Source organism: Drosophila novamexicana, unplaced genomic scaffold (genome assembly GCF_003285875.2).
Source record: "Drosophila novamexicana strain 15010-1031.04,08,12 unplaced genomic scaffold, DnovRS2.1 tig00001361-arrow-arrow-pilon, whole genome shotgun sequence".
Taxonomy (NCBI): Eukaryota; Metazoa; Arthropoda; class Insecta; order Diptera; family Drosophilidae; genus Drosophila; species Drosophila novamexicana.
Window position 1 is genome coordinate 834,004 of NW_020824852.1, and position 25,493 is coordinate 859,496.

At 41.0% G+C, this 25,493-nt stretch overlaps 1 protein-coding gene across 1 annotated transcript in view; it reads left to right on the top strand.

Annotated features, from left to right (window-relative positions):
* Nucleotides 1–1,741: 1,741 nt before the first annotated feature.
* The window catches only part of LOC115767298 (protein sprint), a 102,803-nt gene continuing 79,051 nt past the window's right edge, over nt 1,742–25,493 (top strand). Inside the window, exon 1 of the mRNA XM_030711533.1 lies at nt 1,742–1,769. The gene's annotated coding sequence lies outside the window, so the exon portion shown is untranslated. The remainder of the gene's footprint in view (nt 1,770–25,493) is intronic.

Consider the following 25,493-nt stretch of genomic DNA (forward strand, 5'->3'; position numbering starts at 1 on the left):
ATCATAACGAATGTCCAGCTAGTCAATCTGTAGAATCTTCTATAACTACATTTATCTCCTTTCAATTGGCCAAAGAATATATAATCTTTCTACATAGAACTCTTTGTGCTGACTGTTTGACTAATTTGGTTAGTTCTCACCAAGAAGGAAGCTGAAATTTAAACTGTATTTAGTTCTTTTTGCAGTAAGACAGAATTTTTGGTAAGTCCACCCACAAGTGTGGAAAATTCACGGAAATCAGTTGTTTTCAATTTGTTTCATTTTCACCATCCAGTCTCTATAACTTAACTTTAAAAGTGAACTTTAGAGTTATTTCTCATCTTTCGTGGGTGGAAAATGGGGATCAAACCTTAGATAGGGGAAGTTAATGGTTCAAACTCATATGCAACTATCTGCATAAAAATTCATTAGAGATGTCTGATTGGAAAACACGTATCAAAAGTCTTATGGGCGGAATTTCTAGTCTTATTTTGTTTTTCTCTCCTAAAGCTAGGCGAAGTTACTGGTTCAAACTCATACTCACGTAGCTGTATTTTCATACATTTGTATCTTTGTGAAAATGAATTTTAGAGTTAAAATCGTGGGTGGAAAATGAGAATCAAAGCTTAGGTGGGCGAAGTTGCTGGTTCAAACCCATACACAAATAGATGCATAAAAATTCATTATAGACGTCTGATTGGAAAACGGGGATCGAAAGTTGTATCTGCGCTGTTTTTGGTCTTATTTTGGTCTTTATTTCTTTAATTATTATCTCCCAAAATTCTACTCATCTTGATGTTGTGCGCGATTTGCAGATTATGTGGTTCTATATTATTTCATATTATTTGATCTTTGCAGCTGCTCAGCTCGCTGGCCAGCGATTTGGATGTGATGCTGAATGATTTGCGTTCAGCGCCCAATCATGGTACGACAACAACAACAGCGGCAACAGCAACAGCATCAACAGCCGCAGCAGCAGCAACAGCAATGACAGCAGCAACTATTAACCAGCAGCAGCAACAACAATATCAGCATCGTCAGCAGGAACAACAACTGCAACATTCAAGGCAATTGCAGCTACAGCATTGGCACAACATTAGTAACAACAATGGCAACAACAACAACAAACACAACAACAACAATAATTTTAACAACAACAACAACAGCTACAGCTACAACAACAATAAGTACAATAGCAGCAACAACAACATACAGCAGCCACGCCCACAATGGTTAAGTGATATCAAATTGAGGCCTGTGAAAACGGGTCGACTAACAACAACAACAACAACAACATCAGCAACGACAACAACAACGCAGCAGCAGCTACAACAGCAGCAACAACATCAAGCGAATGGCTTGCAGCGTCGCCGCTTGGCCCCAAAAACAACGCCGCCGCCGCCGCAGCGTCGTTCAACGCGGCGACTGCGCAGCGAGCAGCAGCAGCAACAGCAGCAACAGCAGCAGCAACATCAGCTTGAAACCGATGCGGATACGGATGCCAGCGATTTGGCCAACATGACGTCACCGCTGAGTGCCAGTGCCGCTGCCACGCGCATCATTGGCCTATCGCCGGACGTGAAGAAGCTGCAGAAGCTGCCGCTCTGGTGCCGCAACAACAGCAACAACAACAACAACAACAACAACAACAACAACAACAACAACAACAACAACAACAACAACAACAACAACAACAACAACAGCAGCAGCAGCAGCGCAGTCAGTGGGCTAACGGCGCAGCGTCGACTAACAACAACACGCCAGATCCAGCTACACAATGTGCATCATAGGTAAGTGACGAGGCGTGCAAAAGTTCTGCCCTAGACTTTAAGCCATAAGGAAGTGGCCAATGCCATTTGGAAGCCCTGCTGCCGGCTGCTCGGCAATCCTTGGCCACAGCTAATGGCCGCGTCATGCTAAATTGACATTGGGGCAATTGTTGGGGCCAGGCAAATACTTGGAACGCGGCTGACCAATTGCCGATGCGGATGAGCATTGGCCTTGGCCCGTGCATAGACCCAGGAAGGTGTTGCGCCGTGGGTGTGCCAGCCATGACTCAGGCCTGCAAACGTACACATATATATATATATATATATATATATACATGTGTGTGTGTGTGTGTGTGTGCCACAGTCACAGTTGCAGTCACAGAGTCACAGTTCGTCTGCAGAATGGTTCATGCATCGTTGAGCGCTTCATGCGAATGGCAAATGCATGAATGCCTACGAGGTGCTTACTACCTAGGCAGTCAGTCAGTCAGTCTGAAATTGCCGTTTGTGCGAATAGTGCATATATAAAACAAACATAAGCATAAGTTAGCACTAGCAGATACCCTGTAAGCAGCCAGGTCACAGTGACTATGCGCCCTCTGCCTGCTGCTTCATATTTTGAACAAAATATATTCTTCAATTACTTCAGAATTCCGCTCGCGATCGTTCGACAATCATATAGGTGCAAAAATAAGGGTTGTAACTGGAATGTATATGTTAATTTTGGGACGTAGATCATGATAGGTATCTGAGATATATGTATATATGTTTATGCCCTACAACATTCAGCTTATATGGCTGTAATCTTAGGCGCTCGAAATTCTAGCTGCGATATTTATGCTACCAAATATAAAATCTATATCGATAACAGAGAACAAAATGCAATGTACGCTCGAACGATATTTATCGATATCGATAACAGAAAATAGAATAAATAATCTGCAACTTCCATGACGGGATCGACTAGCTTTTACTTATAAAGAATATAGCCATATACCATAATGATGCTATATAATTTCTAAGCTATTTTCCTTTACGCCATACATTTGGACACAAGCGTTATACCCATCCTTTTAAAACCAATTTTAATCGGTATAGGGTATACATCAAAAATAAAACAATCGAGTATGAGACAATGGAGAATTCCTCATATAATTACAAGAATTACATGCATTAACTTAAATGTTTACCCAACATTGCCTATGTTCGAGTATAATGACAGTTGAAGCTCTACCTTGAACTAACTTTTGAGTTCTTTGTGTTTTTTTTTTCACTATGTCAAATGTGCCTCAAAGAGTTGAAACAATGGGCGTATGTATTGTATTATATGTTGATGCCCTTAACTACACATTTAATATAGAAACAAAAATCTGCCTACTTGGCCTTTAGCTTGGGAAAAGATATGTGGCCTTAAATAGCTTTTAGTTAACCTACTTAACAATTTTAGGCCATTTCCGTCTGCCTGTCCGTCTGCTTAAGCGCTTTGATAGCTGCTGCTCTTGTTCGGGATATTAAAGAGTACCGATAATTATCGATTTGCACATTCTGTTTATTGGATCTAACCTCGGCGCCTGTAAGAGCTATATATGCTTATTATAGTCGATATTATATATTTTTTACGATATCGATAAGTATCAATAATTATCGACTTATCGATTGTTATCGATTTTCACATTCTGTTTATTGATCATATTTCAGAGGTTATACGTGCTTAATATGCCCTAATTTATGTGTAGGGTCTTGTACAGAGTCGGATTCAAAATGTTTGTTATATTTATGCGCTGCAGATGCAAAAAATATCGAACTGAAAAGATCGAAGTTATTCGAGAATGTATATAATAGAGTGGGAAATCAAAGGAATTATGTCCATAAAATAGGCTGCCATCTTATAATTTATGTGTAAGATATAGTATTGTGTGTACTTTAATTTATTATTTATATTCTATAAGATATAAATTATCAGATTGTGTGTATGCATATATCTTTCAACTCAGTTGTCATTCGGCAATCCTTTCCACTTTTTGTAGCAATTTAAACCCAAATTGAATATCCTATTCATATTTTATTAAATTTTGCTTAAAACCATTAAAGCACTTCGGTTTCCATTTTAACTTGGCTTTTCAATGTGTCTATGCAAATGCAATTAAAAATGTTCAAAAGGCAGCGACCTTTACGTAACTTGTCTCAATTGAAACTCAATTTTGTTTTGAAAGGTCAAAGGCAACTGCATTTGACAGCCAGCGAGTTCTGTAGTTCTCTGTCGAGCGGATTGGGCCAAAAGCAAAATCTGTGCCTGGTTAGGCCAAGCCCTGGCGCACCCTCCTCCTTGTCCCTGCCCTCCTGCACAAACCGCGCCGCGTCAAAAACTAAACACAGAAATATTTTTGTAATCCATATAAGCGCAATATGTTTATATGTTTAGCATATAAATTATGGGGCCAGTCAGCGGCAGACGTTGCTCTTGCCAAACTACAAAACGGCCACCGAAATCCCAGAATTCCATCCCCCCGCTTCTCTTCCCACTGGCTCTTGCTCGTTCGAACTCAAGACCCTCGTCGCGGTTAGTGGAAGCTGCTGTTGTTGTTGTTGTTATTTCGTAATCGTCGTAGGCGTCACATGAATTTGGCCCAAGACATTTGGCCAACAGCAAAACAACGGCCAACAAATGAGGGGCGGGGCCCCGGAAAATATGTTAAAATGAAGTGTTATATATTTTATGTGGCTGGCCGCAAAAGCAAATGCGGACACATAACAACAGCAGCAGCAACAACAAGAACAACCAATAACAATTTACAACAAGATCCCTGACAAGAACAAATACAACGAGCCATAAACTTAAGTAAATATGAATATGGACATGGCCAGGACGATGGCTTCTTCAGTTTCAACTGCGTCGCTGCCTTTCGACGCCCAACCGGGCAGAACCAACCGAAGAACAACCCACTCAACACCCCCCGGCGCAGTGGGTGGGGGGTAAGCGGAAGGGGCTGCTGCGTGGAAGTTTGCCATTACAAAGGGTTGTGACTTTTGTGTCTTTAGCTATTTATTAAATTTGTTTGCCAACACACAAGCACACACACACACACGCTCAAGCTTTATATGTGTGCGTGAAAATGGACGGGGTAGGGCAGGGGGGGGGGGGGGGCTGGCTGGCAGGAACAGCAAACAGGACCGGCAAACATGAGCTGCGTAACTAATTTGCTTAAAGTGCACGATGGCTCATCAACGACAATGATTGCACAGTGGCTCGAAACTAAACGAAATTGAGGACAATTTTCCAACAGGGTTTTTAATACACATACACATGCTTATAGAGCCACAGTTTAAGTTCGATATATTGTTTAGGACAGATAACATATATCGATAAATATTTGAGTTGATTAAGAGAAAGGTAGATGCAAGCTTTAAATACGACTTGCTGTTGCAATACCTTTGCCTACATATGGCTTTAAAGGTTTTCCCTTACGACAAATTTGAAATCAAAACAATTTTTAACTATATGATAGACTTCTCTCCTCTAGAAACAGACAGATAGACATGTCCATATCGCATAGGATATTAAAACTGATCAAACTTTTTTCCTTTTATATGTTCAAAATGCTTGAATCATTTCTTAACTCTCTGAGTATGATATTATTACTATCATATCCTACATAGTAGGGTATAATATTTGCGAGCATCTTAAATAAGGTTGTGTTTATTTATTTTTAAGTGTTTTTAAGCAATTTTTAAGACTCCAAGCTTTTTTTTTTATTTTCATTATTTCAAGGCGGTTTCTTGCATTCCAAATTTTTCTGTCTTTGATTTTTTTTTTAGAAATTATTTAAAATTATTTAACCTGCAAGATTGCAATTCCATATATTTTTGGCCAAATACTTTTTTTTAATATATTTTAAAACACTGTAAGGCTGACACACACTTCCACCCACACACACATATATAAATAAATAAATATATATACGTATATATTTATATATATTTATATATGCGGCAGCCGCAGAAAACTTTTTGCTTCAAAGTGTTTTGTGGTTCACATGCAATGAGCCAAAAAAAAATCCACTAAGAAAGCTTTAGATGGGTGCTTCCGACTAGGAGATGCTCTGCACACAGAACATGCTCCAGAAAACGTGTGTATTTTATATACTTATAAGAATAGAAAATGAAAAGATAAAAGCCCAATCAGAATATAAATATTTCCAGTAATTCTATATTGTATAAAACATTCTGGATAAAATTTACGATAAACTTGCTACAAACTTTGGCATATCTATTTATTGTACATTTCGAGTTATGCTCAAGAAACCATGTCTCAAAATCGATATTTATCGATATAAGAAAAATATGAGAAGTTATCGAAGAAAAGTAAATGAATGAAGAAACAAATTGTATAGGAAAATATAAACATATACATATATCAAATTGGTAGTCTTTAGGTTTTGTAGAGCCAGAGATCGTTGAAAGATACACAGACTGATAAACAGATAAAGAGACAAAGAGAGAGGGAGAGAGAGAGATAGAGAGAGAGAGAGAACGAGGGACAAACAGATGGGCATGGCTAGATCGATTCAGCTCGTCTTCCTGATCAAAAATTTATATACTTTATGGTCCTGGAGATGCGTTCTTCTGTCTGTTACATATCAAGGCACCAAAACAGCATACCCCTCGTAAGCCAAGTGCCCTGGGTACAGGATATAAAAAGGAGTGAGCGCTTTGCTGGAGTGTGTGGCGGGGGCCAGGCTTGTAGGGAGTTGGCTGCTGCTTGGCAACCAAATTGATGACGTCTTAGACGAGCTGACAGATACGCTCGTCTACATTATCATCATCATCATCATCATCATCATCGTCAGCATGGGCATCATCATCATGATTCACGCTTGGCCCATGATTGTCAAAAACTTTGGAGCAATTTGCGCGTTTCGAGTTGTTGCCCACTTTGGCGGGTTCAACGATGCGTATGAGCAACAAATGGATGGTATGGAATCCCAATCCCGAAGCCAGCGGCTCGAAAGGTGCGACAGGTGTTTGCTTTATTAACTTGAAGTGCAGCCATCCTCCAGCCCCCAGTCAGGCAGCTCATGTGGTTTTTAGAGCTTGTTGACATGTTAACAGATTAACATAATTAATTTATTTGCATTGTTGTGGTTCTTGTCGTTGTTGTTGTTGTTGTTGTTGGGCGGGCCTAATCTAGCAGCAGTTTTTTTGCTTTGGCTTCTGATGACACTCTCACATTGTTGTTGTTGTTGCTGTTGCTGTTGTTGTCGCATTGTTAGCAAACTAATTTGAGCTTTTTGTCGTCGCCTAATCAAATTAATTAGCGTTGCAAGCGCCCATTAATCAAAATGCATAAATATTTGAGTAGCTCGTGCATGGGTGTGTGTGTGTGTGTGTGTGTGTGTGTGTGTGCTGAATATGTGTTACTTTGTCTCGCAAATTCTGGAAACTGTTGGCTGAGTTTTCCTAGGATCTATATTTTGCAAATATTTTAAGATTATAAATAAATATCTATAGCGAAAATATGCAGAAGGATTCCGACTTAAATCTCAAAATATTTGAGTCGAAATAAATGTGTTGCATACAAAATTAATTGAAGCCAAATTGCAACTTTGTTAAGATTTAAGCGAGTAGACCTTGGCCACAATCTGCGGTTGGCTAACAAAAGTGTTTATACCTTCAATTGAAAGTGTTCTATAAGGCAGGGTATGCTGGTCTTATGCATGGGTATGTGACAGGCAGAAGGAATATTCAATCAATTGGTTACAATTTCTTCCAAAATTGAAAAAATTTGGGCTTTGGGGATTTTCTAAATTAAAAAGTATATATTTTCAAGTACACCTTGAATCGACTGTCCTGATCGGCCCTCCTTGTTGGGAATCTGACTGCGATCATGAATAATCGATATTTTCTCGGATCGAGCGATTGTTTTGCATCTAAGTGAATTGCTTTTGGACCATTGGAATGCATTTGAAAGAACTGGGGCTGCGTATAATACGAAGGCAAGCCAAACCCTTGAAATTTCGGGCACACACAGACAAGCAGACAGCCTCAGTGAACTGTAATCAATGCCAAGCTTGTTGGAGAGCTACAGACTCGAATGTTATTCAAATCCAAATGCCAATCAAAAGTCACTAGCTGCCTGGTTGGCTGGCTGGCTGCCTGGCTGGCTGGCTACATGATGATATCGAAATTCGTGGCATTAGCGCACAATCGTATCAATCATATTTAGCATACAACTGTCAGTCAGTCAATGAGTCAGTTAGTCAATTCGTATCGAGGTTACAACTACACGAATTCGAACAACAATATGTGAAATTCAAGCGAAATTGACAAACTGAATAAATGACAAGCGATTTTAATGTTTCGAAAGCTCAAATTTCGCAATTATGCAAGAGGGTTAAAAAGTGTGTGAGGGGAAGGGGTGTAGGAACTGTCCAACTGACAGCTGTAAAATGGACAGCAGCTTTTTGGTCAGCAGCAGGGGGCAGCTCCACTGAAGCGTCTCATTAGCCACAAGGTTCTGATTCGCACAGACACATTCATGGACTCTTACACCTTATGCACAGCACGAAATTTCCCCAGACAATAGACCGCAAGACCAAAAGTCCAAAAGAATGACCAAAGACATATAAAAAGGAAAAGCAAGTCCAGCCTTTAGAGTGTAAACATTAAAAGCCAAAGCAGAAAAAGCACGAAATATGCAAATTGAAAGGACAACCAAGAATAGAACTACCCGCCGTCAGCTGAGAACTGGGCATGGACTCCCCACAGGCAGGGCCAAGAATGCCCAGGAACTAAAAGAAAAAAACAATAAAGAAAACCTCAACTGCGGCTAGACGAAGTTTCAATGCACTTGCTGTAGATATTGTGCCTAATATTTGCCTGATTGTGTTCACCAGGCTGGTTCGGTTCACGGTTCGCAACAGCTAGTTGGCTGTCTTTGGGTTCGGTTCATATGGTTCATGAACGAACAAGTCCACCCTACACAAGTGCTTTTATCTTGAACCAAACCAATTATTAAATAAAAAGTTCATGAGCACTTTTCACGTTTGCGTATTGAAAAGATCTTCAAAAGGAAAACCGCTATTTAAACAAAAACGAATTGTTCCAATCCAACCGATGCTGTTCAGATATCTGTAAAGCTTGTCTGTTAGGTCCAATACCCTATGGAAGGGTATTAAAAACTTTGAGCTGACGTAAATTGCATATTAAATTTTACATTTTTCATATTTATGCAGCCGGCGATGCGGCACACTCATAAAGTGAAAGTGACTCAAAAGCCGTTTAAACAGGCCAGGGGAGGATGTGGAATATGCTTTTGGATAGGGACTGGGACGGCGACTGGGGCTGGGACTGGGACTGGGTTGAATGCGACGGCAGAACAAGAACAACATTTCAATTTAGCAAAATATTCATTATGCTCAAGTGTAGACTACAGGCAAATGGCGCTAAACGGAAGCGGAAACGTGCCAAGCAAAAGTTGACCCCACAGTTACTCACGGCGCAAACAAAACTTTCGACTGCCAAACACACACACACACACGCACATACACACATAGCTAGCCGGCACTCATTTGGCCATTGTCAGGCAACGTCTTCATTGTCGCTGCTCAGCCTCATCCTTGTCAGCGGCGTTGCCGTCGTCCAAGTCGTCCTTGTTGTCCTCCTCGCTGCATTGTGCAAACTTTTATAAAGTTATGAAAAGTCATTCAAGTGCGTGGCTCTAAAAGAGACAGCAAGACGGCCAGACAGAGACAGGGAGTAAAATAGAGAAAGCGAGAGAGAGGGAGCGAGAGCGATAGAGAGAGAGAGAGAGCAAGAGAGAGAGAGAGAGAGGGAGAGCTGACTAGTTGAAGAGTGTAAGATTTTGCGAGACGGCTTGGCGACATTTTGGAGCACTTTGTGCTCATTTTCAACGTTCTTTATGGCTACAAAAACTAAAGACAGCTTCGACAAGGAGCCCGCCCAGGTGGCCAGGCTTGGGTTCTGGAACTTGGCTGACAATAAAGCCGTCAGAAACGTGCATGTCGACACAAGTATGTTGTCCTTAAATGTGCTCAATGTCCTCGATGTCGGCGCCGCTGTCGTAGTCGCAGTCATCTGAAGCGACAATCCCCAAGTAGTTAGATACCGTAAATAAATATGAAATAATGGCAACAGCATTTTGAGCTTACCTTAAATATTATTCTATTATATTGTAAGCAAGCGAAAGACAAATGGGGCTTTATATAATTTAATGCCGGAGCAGGTTGAATAGCTAAGCAGGTGGAAGTGGAAGCTGGCAAATACACAAATATTTCCGAGCCTAGTAACAAATTTTAAACTATAATTCCCAAACGGTTCTAGCTAATAATGTATGCTATTCCTTTACGGGACTTTACTTTATAGATTATACGACAACTTTCCAGTAAAAATAACAATTTAAACTGTAATTCCCAAACGGTTCTAGCTTATTTTATATGTTATACAAACTTATAGAATATGCTATTTTCCTCAAACATTAGTCGAAAGTTTGTGAAATAATTAAAATAGCTTATGAACGTTTGTCACTCATATTTCGGTTCATGAAGTTAAAGTGCCATGTTATCTTTTTTAGGCCTGAAATTGAATTTCTTTGAATAAACAATTTTAAGTTTAGTGTATTTTCCCACAAGAGAAAAGTAACTAGTAATTAGATAAGTTACAATGTTGTTTCTATTAGATAAATTTCCACATAAAATTTATTCTAATGCTAAAATAAGTGCTTGTGGAATTGATTAAAAGTGGCATACCATTTTACTAACAGTTATTTAACTGTGCTACGCTCAACATAGCTCTGGCATATAACACAAATTGCATACTGTAATTCTCAAGTGGTTCTGGCTCGAAACTATTAAAACATTTTCCTAATACTCAATGCCAATTAAGTTATTCTTTTTGCGAAATTCCATATAAGTCAATTCAACTCATGGTTTCTTAAATAAATAAATAATAAACATGCTTCAGTTTAATCGTTTCTTATTTTCAAGTTTAAAAACTTTTTTGAACTGAATTTAAATGTTTTGCTTATAACATGAACTAAATCAATTTGTTGGACATAACTTGTGCTGACACAAACTATTTTTTCTATTTTTTTTTTGATAAAGAAAAACTATCTAAATAAATTTGATTTCTAATTGGCTTAAACTAGCTAGCAAAAGCTTTTTTTTGCAATCTCAGCTTTGTATTTCCTATGTGAGTGTTATATTTCTGCAGTTTCATTTAAATTCGAGTTTTTCTTTGAGGTTTCAAAACAGGCTGCATTATGTGAATAATATTTAGCTTAAGGCCAGGTCTTGGCCAGGTTGTTCGTTGTTCCGCACGTTCCCTTAGCCAAGTCTGGTTAGAGCATTAAGGTTGCGTTGTGAGTGGGCAAAAGTTGTGTTCTTGTCCTTCGGCTGGCAGCTTAAGTGAGCTTTGCCATTAGGTTTGGTTGCCACACAGCTGCTGCCGGCTGCCGGCTGCCGGCTACCTGTCCGCTGGGCTGGGGCTGCATTTTGAGTGCTGCTGCCAAAACTCATTAACCACACGCGTTGGCCACGTTCAAAGTGGCAAGTGGCAAGTGTCAGGCGCAGCCACGCCGCTTGCAACATTCCAGTTGGATGTCACTCATGCTTGGGGCATGCCCCAAGCTAGGTTGGGGCCCATGCCACAGCAGGCTGTCGCATTTCATGTGCTCAGGATTGCGTGTTCGGTGCGCAGCAGTAAATAATTTTTGCCAAAAGGTTGTTGAAACATTTAATAAAACCAATATAAATCATAACAAACACTTAGCAAAACACAACAACAACAACAGCAGCGGCACACACACACACACACACGCACACACATGCACAGACAGCAGAGGCAACAAAGCGTAACTAAAATTCCAAAGCGTTGCCCATTTTGGCCGCAAAAACTTCTGCCGCAATCGCCGTTGCCGGCGCGCCGTGCACAAAAATGCCGAGCAGGCCTCGGGACCGGCAAATGACAAACTTGTGTGTGTGCGTGTGTGTGTGAAAGAGAGTGTGTGCCTGGTGCGGGGCTGTGTGCTGTAAGGGGCATTAAATTCTGCATTGCAACGCGTGAACGCACCTTGCCGTGCGTCTGTCTGACTGTCGCTCTGTCTCTGTCTGACGCACACTTATGTGTTGGGTGTGTGCATGTGTGCATGTGTGTGTGTGCGCGTGTAAACTCATGCCGTTCCATGCTATGTCGCCTCTTGCATAGCTCCATGTCCATGTCGCCGTCGTTGGCCACGCCAGCTTCCCCGTGGCAATACGCATACAGCAAACGGTAAGCGTTTGCCTTAGCAGCATGCACGACCAGCAAATACCCTGCACCATGTGTGCGTAACTGTGGCTTGAGTCTTTTTTGAAACAGATTTTAATATTAAATCACGTATTGTGATAAATCTGTTATGTAGGACCACACTTTGGTCTGATTATCACCTGCAATACCCTGTAAATTTAAGTCAACAAAGAGTTGCTTAAGCGACATTCATCAATTCTTCTCTAAGATATGACAGCGTTTATTAAATTATAATCAAAAGCTAATGCATAAGCATAAACTCTCTAAACCTGTTTTACTAAATACCCTATAGTTTTACAAATTTATTTAAAAAAAAATAAAAATAATAACATTTATAAACAATGAACTGCTAATGTGTGCCAAATATCCTTCAATTTTTAAATTTGCAAAAATCACATTTAAACAGTTTTAAAAACACAAAAAAAAAAACATTTTCTCTTATCAGCTAATATGCCCGCCTTGCTGCTGCTGCTGTCACAGGGTATTAAAATGCGCAAAAAATTAATTGCTGCGCATAAATCAAAAGACTTTTGCTCCCACTGTGCTCGGTCTGTGAGCGACGACTCGCCCACCCCTTGCCCCATACTCCAGCTGCCCCTCACCCCCTCACTAGTCACCCCCCTATCACCGCACTCACACACACATGACATTTGGCATCGCTCCGCACTTGCTACTATTTCTATTTTGGCCAACATGGTTGATTCGCTGTGTTCGCAGCGCAAGCCTCGTTGCCAGAAAGTGCAACACTTTGTTGTTGTTATTGTTTACTTTGAAGCGCCATCAAGGCCACATTTGATGAGGTCCATGCACGCCAACTCATTAAAGCCGGCAAGATGTTGTTGACCGAATTGTCGAGCATTGTTAGCAATTGTTGCATGCTGCACAACGAACGAATGCCATCGACGGCCATTGATGACCGGAAGTTTTGCCATAAAACTGAGCCTCATTGCCGCCGTGACAGCTCCATAAACAAGCGCCGAGTTCAGACTGCCTGATGAATGCCTTTTTTTATGGCTGTCAACTTGATAAACATTAACTTGATATGTGTTAACAAATTCACTAATTACGGCAATTTATTGTTGCTTTCATAGATCACAAGTCCATCAAATTGGTTTCGTTAATGTGAGAAAGTGAATAAGCTTTTTATGTTACTTCGAATGGGGTCAAAAGCCGAAACTGTAGGCCGATTCATGGCATATATATAATGTTTGATCAGCGAACAGGGCGAGTTCTCATCTCAGTTTGTCAATAATAAGTTATATAAAACAAGTAGAACGTCTTTTCTAAATAGCAGACAATTCTTGCCAAATAGAAAATATAAATCAGATTTTATTCTAAATTGTAACTAAATATTTTCTAAATTTTGTACAAATTTCTATTTATTTTCTAGTCTTTATTAATAGTTGTAGAGGGTGTTATAGTTTTGTAATGAATTGAAGGAGTCCTTAAGTATATATATTCTCGATCAGCAGTAGATATAGCCAGTGTCCAATGCAAACTAGTCTCAGAGGTCTTTAAGCTATCGACTGGAAACGTGACATATGTCCATATGGCAAGGGTATTTATTCTGCGGCATGCCGAAAATATGCTTACGTTCTCGTTTTGAACTAAAGATGAGGCCCTCGGGTGGGCTCTGATCTAACTATAAGTCTTCGTATTTCGATTATAGCTGGCCATTTTATGCATTCAGCTGTAAACACAATCACAGTAAGTTTTTACAACTTTCTCATGCCATAAACAGTTGTATTGAAGTACCTAGTTTCCCTTTAGTTTGTCGCACGCATAAACTGGAAATTTAAATGCATTCATAATTTACAACAATAGTTGTGTTTTTAGCATTTGCCAAGGCCGTTTCACAATTGTTGACGGGCTTTCCAACAAATGTCCAAGCAGCAGACAGTTGCCTCGACTGCGGCTGCTGGGAGCGCCACATCACGCATACGTCATGGGTGCCGGCTATAAAAAGTAACCATGCATAAAATGCACACGTCAAAAGCGACACAAGTATAAAGAAAAACGAAAACAACAACAACAAAATGAAGAAAAACGCTCGTAAATAATGCACAAGCGATTTATCAGCGAGACAGTTGCAGTTGCAAGCAGTCATCAGCTGTTGGTGGGACACCCTCGACCCTCGACCCCCGACCCACAGAGCGCAAACCTCGCGACTATTCAAATGGCAATTTGGCAATAGTTGTACGAAAAAAAAAAACACAAATCTATGCAGAACCCACATGCAAAAACGGGTCTTTGTTTATTTTATTTTTTTTTGGCTGGCGCTTTTGTGGGTTTCGCTGCGTTTGGGTCTGTCTCGGGTTTTGGCCCACGCGCGGCGACAGTTTGTTTAGCCCCGTTAAGCCTCACACTAATTACACTTGCGCTTTTTACAAATCCACACACAACATATTTCTTGGTCTCGCCACAAAAATAGGCAAAATGCAAAATACGAAAACAAAAAAAAAAAAGCATGAGCTATGCACAACTCGAACATATTTTCATTTTCATGGTCAAAATGACAGTGTCCGTCCACTTTCCGGGGTCACAGTTACGGCAGTGTGTGTTTGTCGTCTACGGGCCTCGGTCTACAGCAGCGACAAATATGCAAATACCTCGGCTGCAATTTCCCTTTATTCCATTTTTTTTTTTATGTTTTTTGTCAGCCGGCATTTCACTTTTTCCGTTTCCGTTTCTGTGCAGCACGCAAATCTTGATTTAATTTCCGACTATTAAGGCTTAAATGGCAGCCAGCCAAAAATATTTGCGGCTTTCATGCATACGAAAAAGGATTTGTGCTTTAGCATGACTTAAAGCTCATTAGTAGAATGAATGTTAAAAGTTTCCTTGAGCTATGTTATTAGCAAATGTTGCTATAGTTTTAAAACTATTCCATTTACAAGCATATTTTGCGCTGTTGCCTGACTTCTTTCTAGTCGAGCTTTGGCTTGACGTAAAGCTCATTAGTAAAATGAATGTTGTTAACAAATGCTGCAATAGTTTTAAAACTTTTTAATTTACAAGCATTCTCTGCCCTGTTGCCGAACTTCACAGCATCTAGCAGTGTTGCCAAACTTCTTTGTGATGAAGCAAATATACGTAAGTAAAATATTCGAGTCTATTATGATTGTAAGGATTGTGCTATCAAAATATCTAGCTTTGCGCCTTCGTACACGATTATTAGGATTTCACATTATCCCATTGTCAATATGTTACATACAACCTCTGTAATCCACTAGAAAGCTTTTCAGCACAAACATTGTTGCCAAACTTCACCAGATGAAGACTCATTATCCAAGACTCCTCTAGAGAGGGCAAATATCGTGGCTTAGTCAACAGTTTAAAGTACACATACTTAACATAAGTAGCTGAGCACAGCTGCTCATGTTCATGGAGCGCTCAAATTTATGGCCGCACTGTTGCCAAACTTCACAGGAACTTTTGCCACATCCTTTCGCAACACTGTAAATGTACATGTTTGTCAAACAATGTCACTTTTACTACAGTTTAGTTAGTAGCTATCAGTGTTTAGTTTAGTTACGAACGTAACTCATTCTACTAACGCACTGTGCATTGTTGCCAAACTTTATTCCGGCAAATTTACCTGACGGTTTATGAGCCACCCGTGAATACGCGCCTTGCGATAGACAAAGAGTTAACCTCTAACACCCAAGCTGTTCACACTATTAGTTATTTATATGAACCTTGCACTGGTGGATGACATTGGCTTTTGCCGCTCGATGTGACAAATGAATTTGGGTCAAAAGTTGTGAAAATGAAAAAGGGCCCAAATCTGAATCGGAGGCGCCAGAGCGTACTCGAACTTGAACTCTGCGTGTGTGTCTGTGTGTGTGTGTGTATGTGTGTTGATGAGGCCAGAGTTGCCACAAACATTTGCACGTCTCAGATTCGGGCATGTTATCATGGACTTGCTTTTCGGTTTCGGAAAGTTGGTGTCAGGGGACAAAAGGGCTGACCGGCGATTCGCTACGGTTTGCGGACTGAAATGACATTCAACTGGTCTGTCGAATTGCAATTTTATATCCGTTTCCGCATCGACGTGCCACATATGCTGCACGTACCAGACACGGCCTGGCCCCAGCACGGGGCCATTCAATTGAACGTTCGGTTCTTTTTGTTTTTTGTTTGGTTGGAGCTCATCTGCAGACCAACCAAACTAACCAAAACCAACAACAAAAGGGACACTAAAATGTAACAAAAGATTTACGCCGCTTTTGGTAGCTGGAAACCCCGTCTAAGCCCCCAACTACAACTATGTTACATCCCTCTCCGGCTGGGTTCGACCATTACTTTTGCTTTTGCGGGTTTGAGTAATGGATTAGATTTTTACTCACTTGTTGGGTTCGCTGGCTGCTCCATTGGTTCACGTGACTCTTTGCCGGTTCCCTTTTTTATTTTCGCACCCGCCTTTGATAGTGGTTTTTATACCCTTCCTATCGCAGTGCATACTATGAAAATATCATGCGGCTTGCCATAGAAGGTAGAGGAAGAAAGTTTTTAAGTCCACATTTTACTACCTTAAGTTTTCTAGTGTATATATGCATGTGTATACTATCGTTATAGGAACTTTTACTAATACTGCAATTCGGCATGCCGAAGAAATAATACCCTTACGGCTTTGTATATATGTGAAAAATGATAATGAATATATGGAAAGTGGACAACAAAATAGTTTGATCGATTTTTTCGTTAGTGCTCTATTACATAGCTCATATATAAGCATGATAGTTACACAAGATATTTTGATAAGCAAAAAAGTCTTCTTTACACGAACATTCTCTTTGACCCGTCAATCCTATGAGAGGTATATAGAGTAGTGGTCCGATCCGGCCGGTTCCGACAGATGTACTGCCTGCAACAGAAAGACGGACATATGCCAAGTTTCAATGCCATAGCTTTAAGACTGCGAGGTAATTTCGCATAGAAAGAGACAGACGGACAGATGGATATGGCTATATCAACTCAAAAAATACAAATATTGCCAGACTACGCGATCTAAGCGATCTGGCAGCACTAACACTTCATATTGTAGCACTAAGTTGGCTGCGAATGGTGTAAATCCTGCACAGATTTGTTTCTTTTTCTCTTGAATTGTTTAATTAACCTGTAATACCTGAATTCTGAAATCATTTTGTAAGCGCATTCAGCATTCGTTATCTGATAAATTTTGTTTGGATTTGGTTGCGGATTTCTTTTGGGTAGACTGGCGTCAGGCGTTGCGGTAACCCCTTTTCAACCACAATGCTGGCACATTAAAGCGCATTCCTTTTGCTCTTTACTACGCTGTGCGTAGTAGTTTTTTGTGAGTTGTAGTTTTTTTTTGTTTGGCTTTTGATCAGACTCTAGACCTACCTGGGGTTAACCCCAAAGCAAGTAGTATTTCCGTTTTTGTTATACCCTGCAAAACTAAAATGGGCATAAGTAAATGAAGGAATAAATTTGCGATAATTTATATGTAATTAGTATATGTATTGCTAAGTTCAAGCTAAGTGTCTTATTCAGATTTATTTTAATATCTTAACTTCACACATTCAGACTGGTATATGCTTTAGGTTTCGTAGCGCTCATCAAGGCTGCAAAATGTTCTTAAGTCGAATTGGATTGCAAGCAGAAATCTTATTTATGAGATTTGTGAGGCTCGTAGGTGTGACTCACGAGTTGAGCCATACGAGAAAGCGCTAGTTCAAACCACCAAAGCTAGTTGTTGCCTATTTACAGGATATCCACAAGCTCGCCATCTCAGTTAAAATGAGAAGTTCTTTAATGTTTTTATAGTTGCAGTTCATGTTAAACTTCATGGTAAAACATACCAAACTTTATCATCAGCGCTTGTCAATGAATGTAGCTGAGTTTCTTGATTCTTTGCTATAAATAAAATTGTGACATTTTTGAGAGCTCAGAAATTAAGGAAAACGTTTAGCTAAGTTTGCAGTTAATTTTGAGAAAATCGAACCTTTTAATATCCACCCTAGAAATCTACCTCAGCGTGTAAAGCGACTTGATTTCTGTGTTTTTGACAGCTAGAAACTCAGGTGTCTCTTACAGGCTCAACAACGGAGAGGCAAAATATTGTCGCGACCCCTAGCTACACATACAGGCTGCTATCCAAGTCCTTTGGGATGGGAATAATAACTAGTTTCTGGGCTTAACTGCTGTCGTAGTGGAATTGCATAGTTCTAGCCTCATGCGAAAGTCCTGTAAAACTCCTTCGACAAGTTTATCCTCACCCATGTTAATTGCTAATATTAAAGGCATTAGGTGCAAACAGTTCCAGTCTAAGCACAAAATCCTGCAAGCCATTATAGCTAGCATACATTCCAATGCTGCAGTAGGGCCCATGTCAAGGCCAACAACTACCTGTAGCCCAGCCGCATTTTATGAACCAACCCAACCGCCCTTTCCTGTTCGAATCCAAATCTACCACCAATCTCATGCTCCATGTTGTTTGTTGTTCATTTGCCGTATCAAAATCAATCGAAGCTTACAGAAAAAAAACAACAACAGAAAAAAAGGGAAAAAGGTAGCCAGGGAAAGGTGGACGATGGGTAAAACCATCAAAGAAACGTTGAAATTTTATGAGCCCGCAAGGGTCACATTAAAACGCATGTTAAGGCAACAACAACTGAAAACATCGGGAACAACAACAACAAACAGAAAATAAAAACAAGAAATAAGAAAGTAGCAATACATTGAAGCAAGCGTTTGGCTAGGAAACATTTGGCAGGGTGGTTTGGGTTTGGTTTTTTGTACAGGTTACGAGAATTGGCGCATTTCTCTGTGATAAGGTCGCACGGCTTGGTACGCAATGCCTCGACTGGCATTTTAATAGACTGTCGATGTTGACGGTGTTTACAATGTGTCTGGGTTCAGCTTCGAACTGACAATGACTCGGCGCCGGAGTGTGGCCAAGCAGAGCGTGACAAAAAGTGCGACCACGTAGCAGGACCAAAAGGGTTAGATGGCTGGGGATTTCGCGGCATCGGGTTAAACAACAGCCTGACAATGTCAGGTCAGACAAGTCAAAGGCACCTTTAAGCTGTCAACTCTTTATAAATCGTATATCGCATGTAAGTCTGATATAAAGTCGGGCGAAAAACTGAGAGCATAAGGCAGCGCTTTCTTCTTGAGACTGATCTATGCCTAAATTTCGACCTAGAAGTGGCATAAAAGAGCCTCTGTGACTTAGGTTTCCGAGCGTCGAACCAAATAGTGCAAAAACGGCAGTTCGAACCCCGCTGCAAGCTGCAAAGTTCAAGCCTCTGATTGAGAGAAAATCTCCGCTCAGGAGGTCTGTTCGCCTAAGTGTCCATTCAGAGAGTTTTCACTGTACTTACAGTTTTCATTTTGGTTTTGTGTTTATTAAAAGTTGATCGGAACTACTTAAATTAGTTTGACCGTGCAACGCCGGGTAATACCTACTTGCTTAAAACAAAATAAAAAAAAAGGAATTTTAGGATTTATTATTGAATTCTTTAATTGAAATCTGGTACAAAGCGAAAATATTGAATTGAAAGCATGTGCTCATGAAGCTGGTTCACGAACCGAAACTGGTTCACGAACCGAAACTGGTTCACGAACTGAGCTTCAGGCGTAACACTGGTTCGAATTGTGAACCAAACCCTGAATAAAATTTGACTTAAACTTTGATTTAAGCATTTTTCGCAGCTTTTTAAGTGATTGCTTCTCTTTAGGTTCGAGATATATTTAATGCCGTCCTTATTCCACACTCCGATTGGGTCTTTCTAGAGGAAGACTTGCCTGCCCCTCCTACAAGCTAGCTACTCAGTCTGAGCCTTGAATACTTTGTTTCCCATTCATACTTTATGTGAATACTAACACATATCATTGCCTCAGCACACGACGAATCAAAAGTTCGCTGTGAGAGAGACCTGTTCCTGTGGCGTCCTTTTATGTTGCGTTCTTATACTTTTGTGAAGGGTATTCTAATTTTGTCATGAAATATGTGACGCATGGGAAGAGACGTCTCTCACAATGCTCCTGATATATATACAAAGATCCATCAGCATCGGAACACCATAGAAATGATGAAATTTCAATTAAAACTCCGCATTTACGGGTTTCACTTTTCGCACATATCTGCAAAAATGCAAGACAAATGTCTGCAAGGGTATTAAATATTCGGCGTGCCACACAGATCCTTACTTTCACGTTCTTATTGTATTTGCTTTTCTATTCTTTTGTACATCAAGTGTAAAATACTTTTCACTTTTGTTGTCGAAACATAATCCAAGTTGTATCTATTTACATATTTATCTGCATTTTGCGGTATTCGTTGCCGTCTAAGGGTTGGGGCTGAGCCTTTTTTTTTTGACGGGAGGCGGGGCGGCTGTATGAATCCTACGTGCCGCATCTTGGGGCTGACTCTTTAACTGCTTATGGGCTAGATTTATAGTCACGGCTTTTATTTATGTCACTTTTGCCGTTGTTCTACAGCAGAGACACCATTTTTCTTGTGGTTTTAGCATACTGTCTGTCTGTCTGTCCGTCTGTCTGTCTGTCTGTTTGTCTTTGTGTGTGCCTCTCGTCCGGCAGATCCTTACAGGGACAGCTTTTGCCCGTTGCATAAAATCAATTTCCTTGGCTTTTGTTTTCGCCTGCTTTCGGGCGGTTGTTCCGCACGTTGATGCTGAGGTAAAAGTGTTGCAAGTTTATGTTTTTCGCCAAAGCTCGAGACGACACGCAGTCGACGCCTGCCACAGCTGCCACAGCTGGCGACTGGGAGCTGGTAGCAGGAGTGGCATATTTGGCGCCCAGCCGCGCGCTGTCTTGCATATTTAAGTTGCCTCCTGGCACTGCCACTGCCACTTGGAACTGCTGCTGGCCCGTTGTAGCTCCACATTTCCGCTTGGCTTGTTGGCTCCACCTGCTGCTGCTGGTGCTTCATTAGATGCTCAGCTCCTTGTTGGCTGCTTGGCGTTATCTAAACCCATATTTTCATGCATTCATTTGGCTGCAGCACTCATTTCCGCTTCGCTTTTCCTGTTTTATGAACTCGACTCCTTTATTAATGAAGTGGCCCCAGCTACTAGCTCTCCCTCTCGCCATCTCTCCTTTGCAATTAGCCAAATGTGTGAATATATATTTTGTGTTAATTTCCGTTTAATTGTTTAATATGTTGTTTGCATTCTCTATTAGCATCTTTCCGTTTCGCATTGTTTCAACAATTATAGCTTCCTCCTGTCCCTACGCCACCTCCATCTGCAGCTCCTCACTTTGCTAATTGGCTGAAGCGTGCTGTTGAAGTGCGCCCTGTCAGCTTTTCCAAGGGTTGTGGCTATCCAAGCATTCTTGAATGGGCTATTTGCCGTGTGCTTAAGGGTTAGCCACTGGCATAAACACCTGAAATTAACCGTTCGCATTCGGACAGCTCGTTTAGCAACTAGCCAAGGTGTTCAAGTAGCCACTTCCAGTTCAACTGACAGAACCACAAATACACTCAAGCCATATTAAGTGGACGCTTCTTTTTTATGCCCTGTATAAAGGTATCAAATGTGTGCCACGGGCAGATGGAAACTACCATCTAAACTATATGCATTCTTGATCAGTAGGACGATCTGAATCGTTCTAGCCATATGCATTTGTTCAACTGCCTGAATGCAAAATTGTAAGCCAGAGTGTTGAAATTTAATATATACACATATGACATGACCAGAGCTTCTTTTCATTTTTTTCCATTTCCATAAAATCGATAAATATCGATTTTGAGACATTGTACCGTACAAGATACCGCATTTGGTTTGTAGGTTCTCGTATGCTATATACTGATCAAGAATATTCCACTTTCATTTGCCTCACATAAAAAAAGCTCTCTGATATGCACACACACTTTTCTATAAAGTGTTTTACACTCGACAAATGCTATAAAGATCGGACTTTAGGCGAGAATGCATTTCCCATGTACAGAAAGGCAGTTCGATTGGCAGGTTGGGTTCCGGGTGCCTCTTACCTTCCATGGGTATCCATACTTTTGTCATGAAACGTGTAACGCATAGAAGGAGACATCTCCGATAACCTGTAGATCAGCCGAGTTGATATAACCATGTCCGTCTGTTCCTCTTACTAGTCTCTCAGTTTTAATAGTAAAATATTCCGTTTTCCTAGATATTCCCATCAAAATCATCATCTCAGATATCTGCAGAAGCATAAGGCAAATGTCACCAAGAGTATGAGATCTTCGGCGTGCTGCAGCTATTCTTACTGTCTTGTCTCTATGGAGACAGTTGATCAGACATTTATATGCTACAAGTTCGTACTTTTTGTGAAGCAAGTGAACGTTGTTGTGTCTGCCTGCAGGGCATTCAAAAGGTCCTCAACTTAGCCGCTTATGATTATGAATTTAAAATGGCATTAACCATGCTTTATTGGCTGCCTCGCGCTAAGCTGCTTGGCTAGTTAATTGGCTTAGCTGATTTAGATGGCGGCATGCTCGAGCGAATGCCGCAGCTGCCACATCACCAATACGCCAGGGTGGCACACACGCAAACACGCACACACACACACAGAGAACTGAACGCTTAACTAATTTAAATCATTTTAATGGCACCGTCACCCAAGCTAGGCGAACTTAACTAATTCCCGCGCAACTCTTAAGCTCCATGCAAATCCCGAATGCCATAAATGTAGCCCAGCCGTGAGCCCAACTCCTCGGCCCGTTGGGGAAAAGCTGGCAACAGACAATGCCAAACCGCAGCCGCCAACTTGGCCAAGACGCAACTTTCAATTGCGCCCTGTTTGTGTTATTCGCAAGTCGTAATAGAATAAAGTTTTCCGCCATGGAAATTCCAACTGTTGTTTTTCAAATGTTGCTCGTTGCTAAACCACCTGACCGCCCCTCCCCTCCCCCTCCCCCTTTACCGCCCACTCCAGCGTGCGGCATTCCCTTCTGAAAAAGGCCAACTCGTGCCGAGGTTCCCAAGGACGACAACATAAAAAGCACATAGATCTCACTCGCGACATCTTTAGCTTGTTCTGTGCGTGTAATCCACTCAGCCCCCAGTACCCCAGCGCCAACAGGCTCCAACCCTCCCCCCCCCCTCGCATTGAGCTGTGCCCCGCCATTTTGCTTGAATTCGTGGTCTTAAGCTAGCAAAAAGATGTTTATTGCCTTCAGTTGAGAGCGTTGCGAATGATATGAAAAGTGTTTGCAATACACTTTACACATTTTAATATACCTCTCTCTCTCTCTCTCTCTTTCTCTCTCTCTCTCTCTCTCTCTCTCTCTCTCTCTCTCTCTCCTCTCTCTCTCTCGCTCTGTCCCTCTTTTTATAAATATATATATTTTTATTAGTATATGTACATTAACGGTACCCTCAAATATCCTATTTAGTAATAGGTAAAAATAAAACCGGGTTCAGAAGCCGAACTTTGAGGCTGTGCTTGCAGTCCTGGTTAGATTTCCAAATACATTCGTATCTTTTATGATAGAACATTTTATATGTATATGAAAGTTGAAATTATAAGGAAATTCGAATAATTTAAGTAAGAACCAAATAGTTAGGAACACTAAATCTAGCAAAGTTTCAGCTGATTGACAATTGAAATTTCGGAATAGTTTTTTTTTATCTCTGAAAAGAATTTAAGCACTCATAAATTGTGCCGGAAATCGTAGCTTAAATTAGATTCTGTACTTGCCCAAATGATTCGTGCCGCCGGCATCTTTGGAGTTGTCATTGTACGGCTTACATTTCAAATTATATACACGCCATATGCTTTGCCATATCATTAAACGCTTGGTAAACTGATCCCAGTTTTATCTATAAGCAATCTGTGTCATAATACAATAATCATATATGACTTAAATGGCATACACAACTGAATTGGATCACATTATATATGCCACTTGTGTTCAGTCAAGCATTCAGAGCGTTCATTAGAAATCCTAGACGAGTGTATGGCATAACTGAATGTTTGCTCACACATATATATGCACAGTATATATATATATATATATATATATATATATATATATAGATATCACAAGACAGGCATTATATCATATGGCAAAATTGGTTTGACTAACTTTCAAGGGCACATCGAGTCGAATTTTAAAGGAAAAAGCTAATTTTGCAGGTTTTTTGCTCAAATGATGTAGATGACAAATATGTATGTATGTAAATGTATGTGCATGTATGACATGCATGTGGGTATACATGTATATTTATGTGTGTGTGTGTGTGTGTGGCTCACCTACTTAAGGCGCCTGCTGCCGACTGCCGACTGTTGTCTGTTTATTGCTTTTATTTATTTACTAGACATTGCTGCCATCACACACACACACACACACCCTTCCAGTTTTTAGTCGTGCTTTTGATTTGTTGTTGCCCGGCATTTGCTGTTGACGCCGGCAACGGCGTCGCAGGTGTTGCGACGTTCCATTTTGTGGTGTTTATGTCAAAAAAGTGGAATTTTATGTGCGCGCTTAAAAGTATGCAAAATGTTTTTTGCCATTTGTGTCTTGGCTGCTTTGGTCTGCTGCGGGGTTGGGGGTGCTTGTCTCGGCTAGGCCATAAAACGGCGCGCGCTCAAAAGCAGGCAACATAAAGTTTAATGCATGCCCGCTGTCGCGACGAGGTCCTTGCCCGCCGAGTGGTTGGGCAGGGCGCACAGCGTTCATATTGAACGGGGGGCGTGGCAATCAATATGCCAACTGTCCATTGATTGGATTTTGATTTGCTTGGCAGGCGTCGCACGCGGCGGACAGTGATTAGGAATTGCGAGCGGAAAGCCAGCCCCTGGCAGCGGGAACCATAAAACTAATCAAGTTTAAATGCGAGTTGGACATCAATGTTAAGCTGCATTAATGGTGCGCCCACACCAGGACATAAGACCAACACACACACACACACACACACACATAGAGAAAGAGAGAGTCACTAATTAAGTAATTACTTTTCGCTCATTAAACGCAACGTAAGAAATTCAACTTCAATTTAACTTGATGTTGTCTGCCCCAACACCCTGTCGTCTTGTCCATCAAGTGCGCACTTAGCAGATACAAAATACACACTCACACTCTCACACACACACACACACACATACAGTTTGCAAGTTTTTGCGCACTTTATGCTGCTTTTGGTCCTTGCTCGCCTCTCATCCCCACCCTCCCCCAGAACTAATGCCGTTCGCCTCGTCCTCGACATCAATCGATCGAATCGACGCCGACGCTTAAATATTAATGATAAAATGAAGCAAACGGTGGCAGCACCCTGCTCCAGCCCCAAGCCCTTTAACCAATCGCATGTAGTGGAGCCTCATAAGCAGCATCAAAAGTTTTGCGCAGTTTTCCGGATGACTCATGCAGCCAATATGATGCTGAGAACTGGCCATGGTTGCCAGCGCAATCAGCTACAATTGTAAAGCTTTCAGAAAGCTTTTAAAGAGCTTTCTAGCCGTGGGCTGTCAACGAGC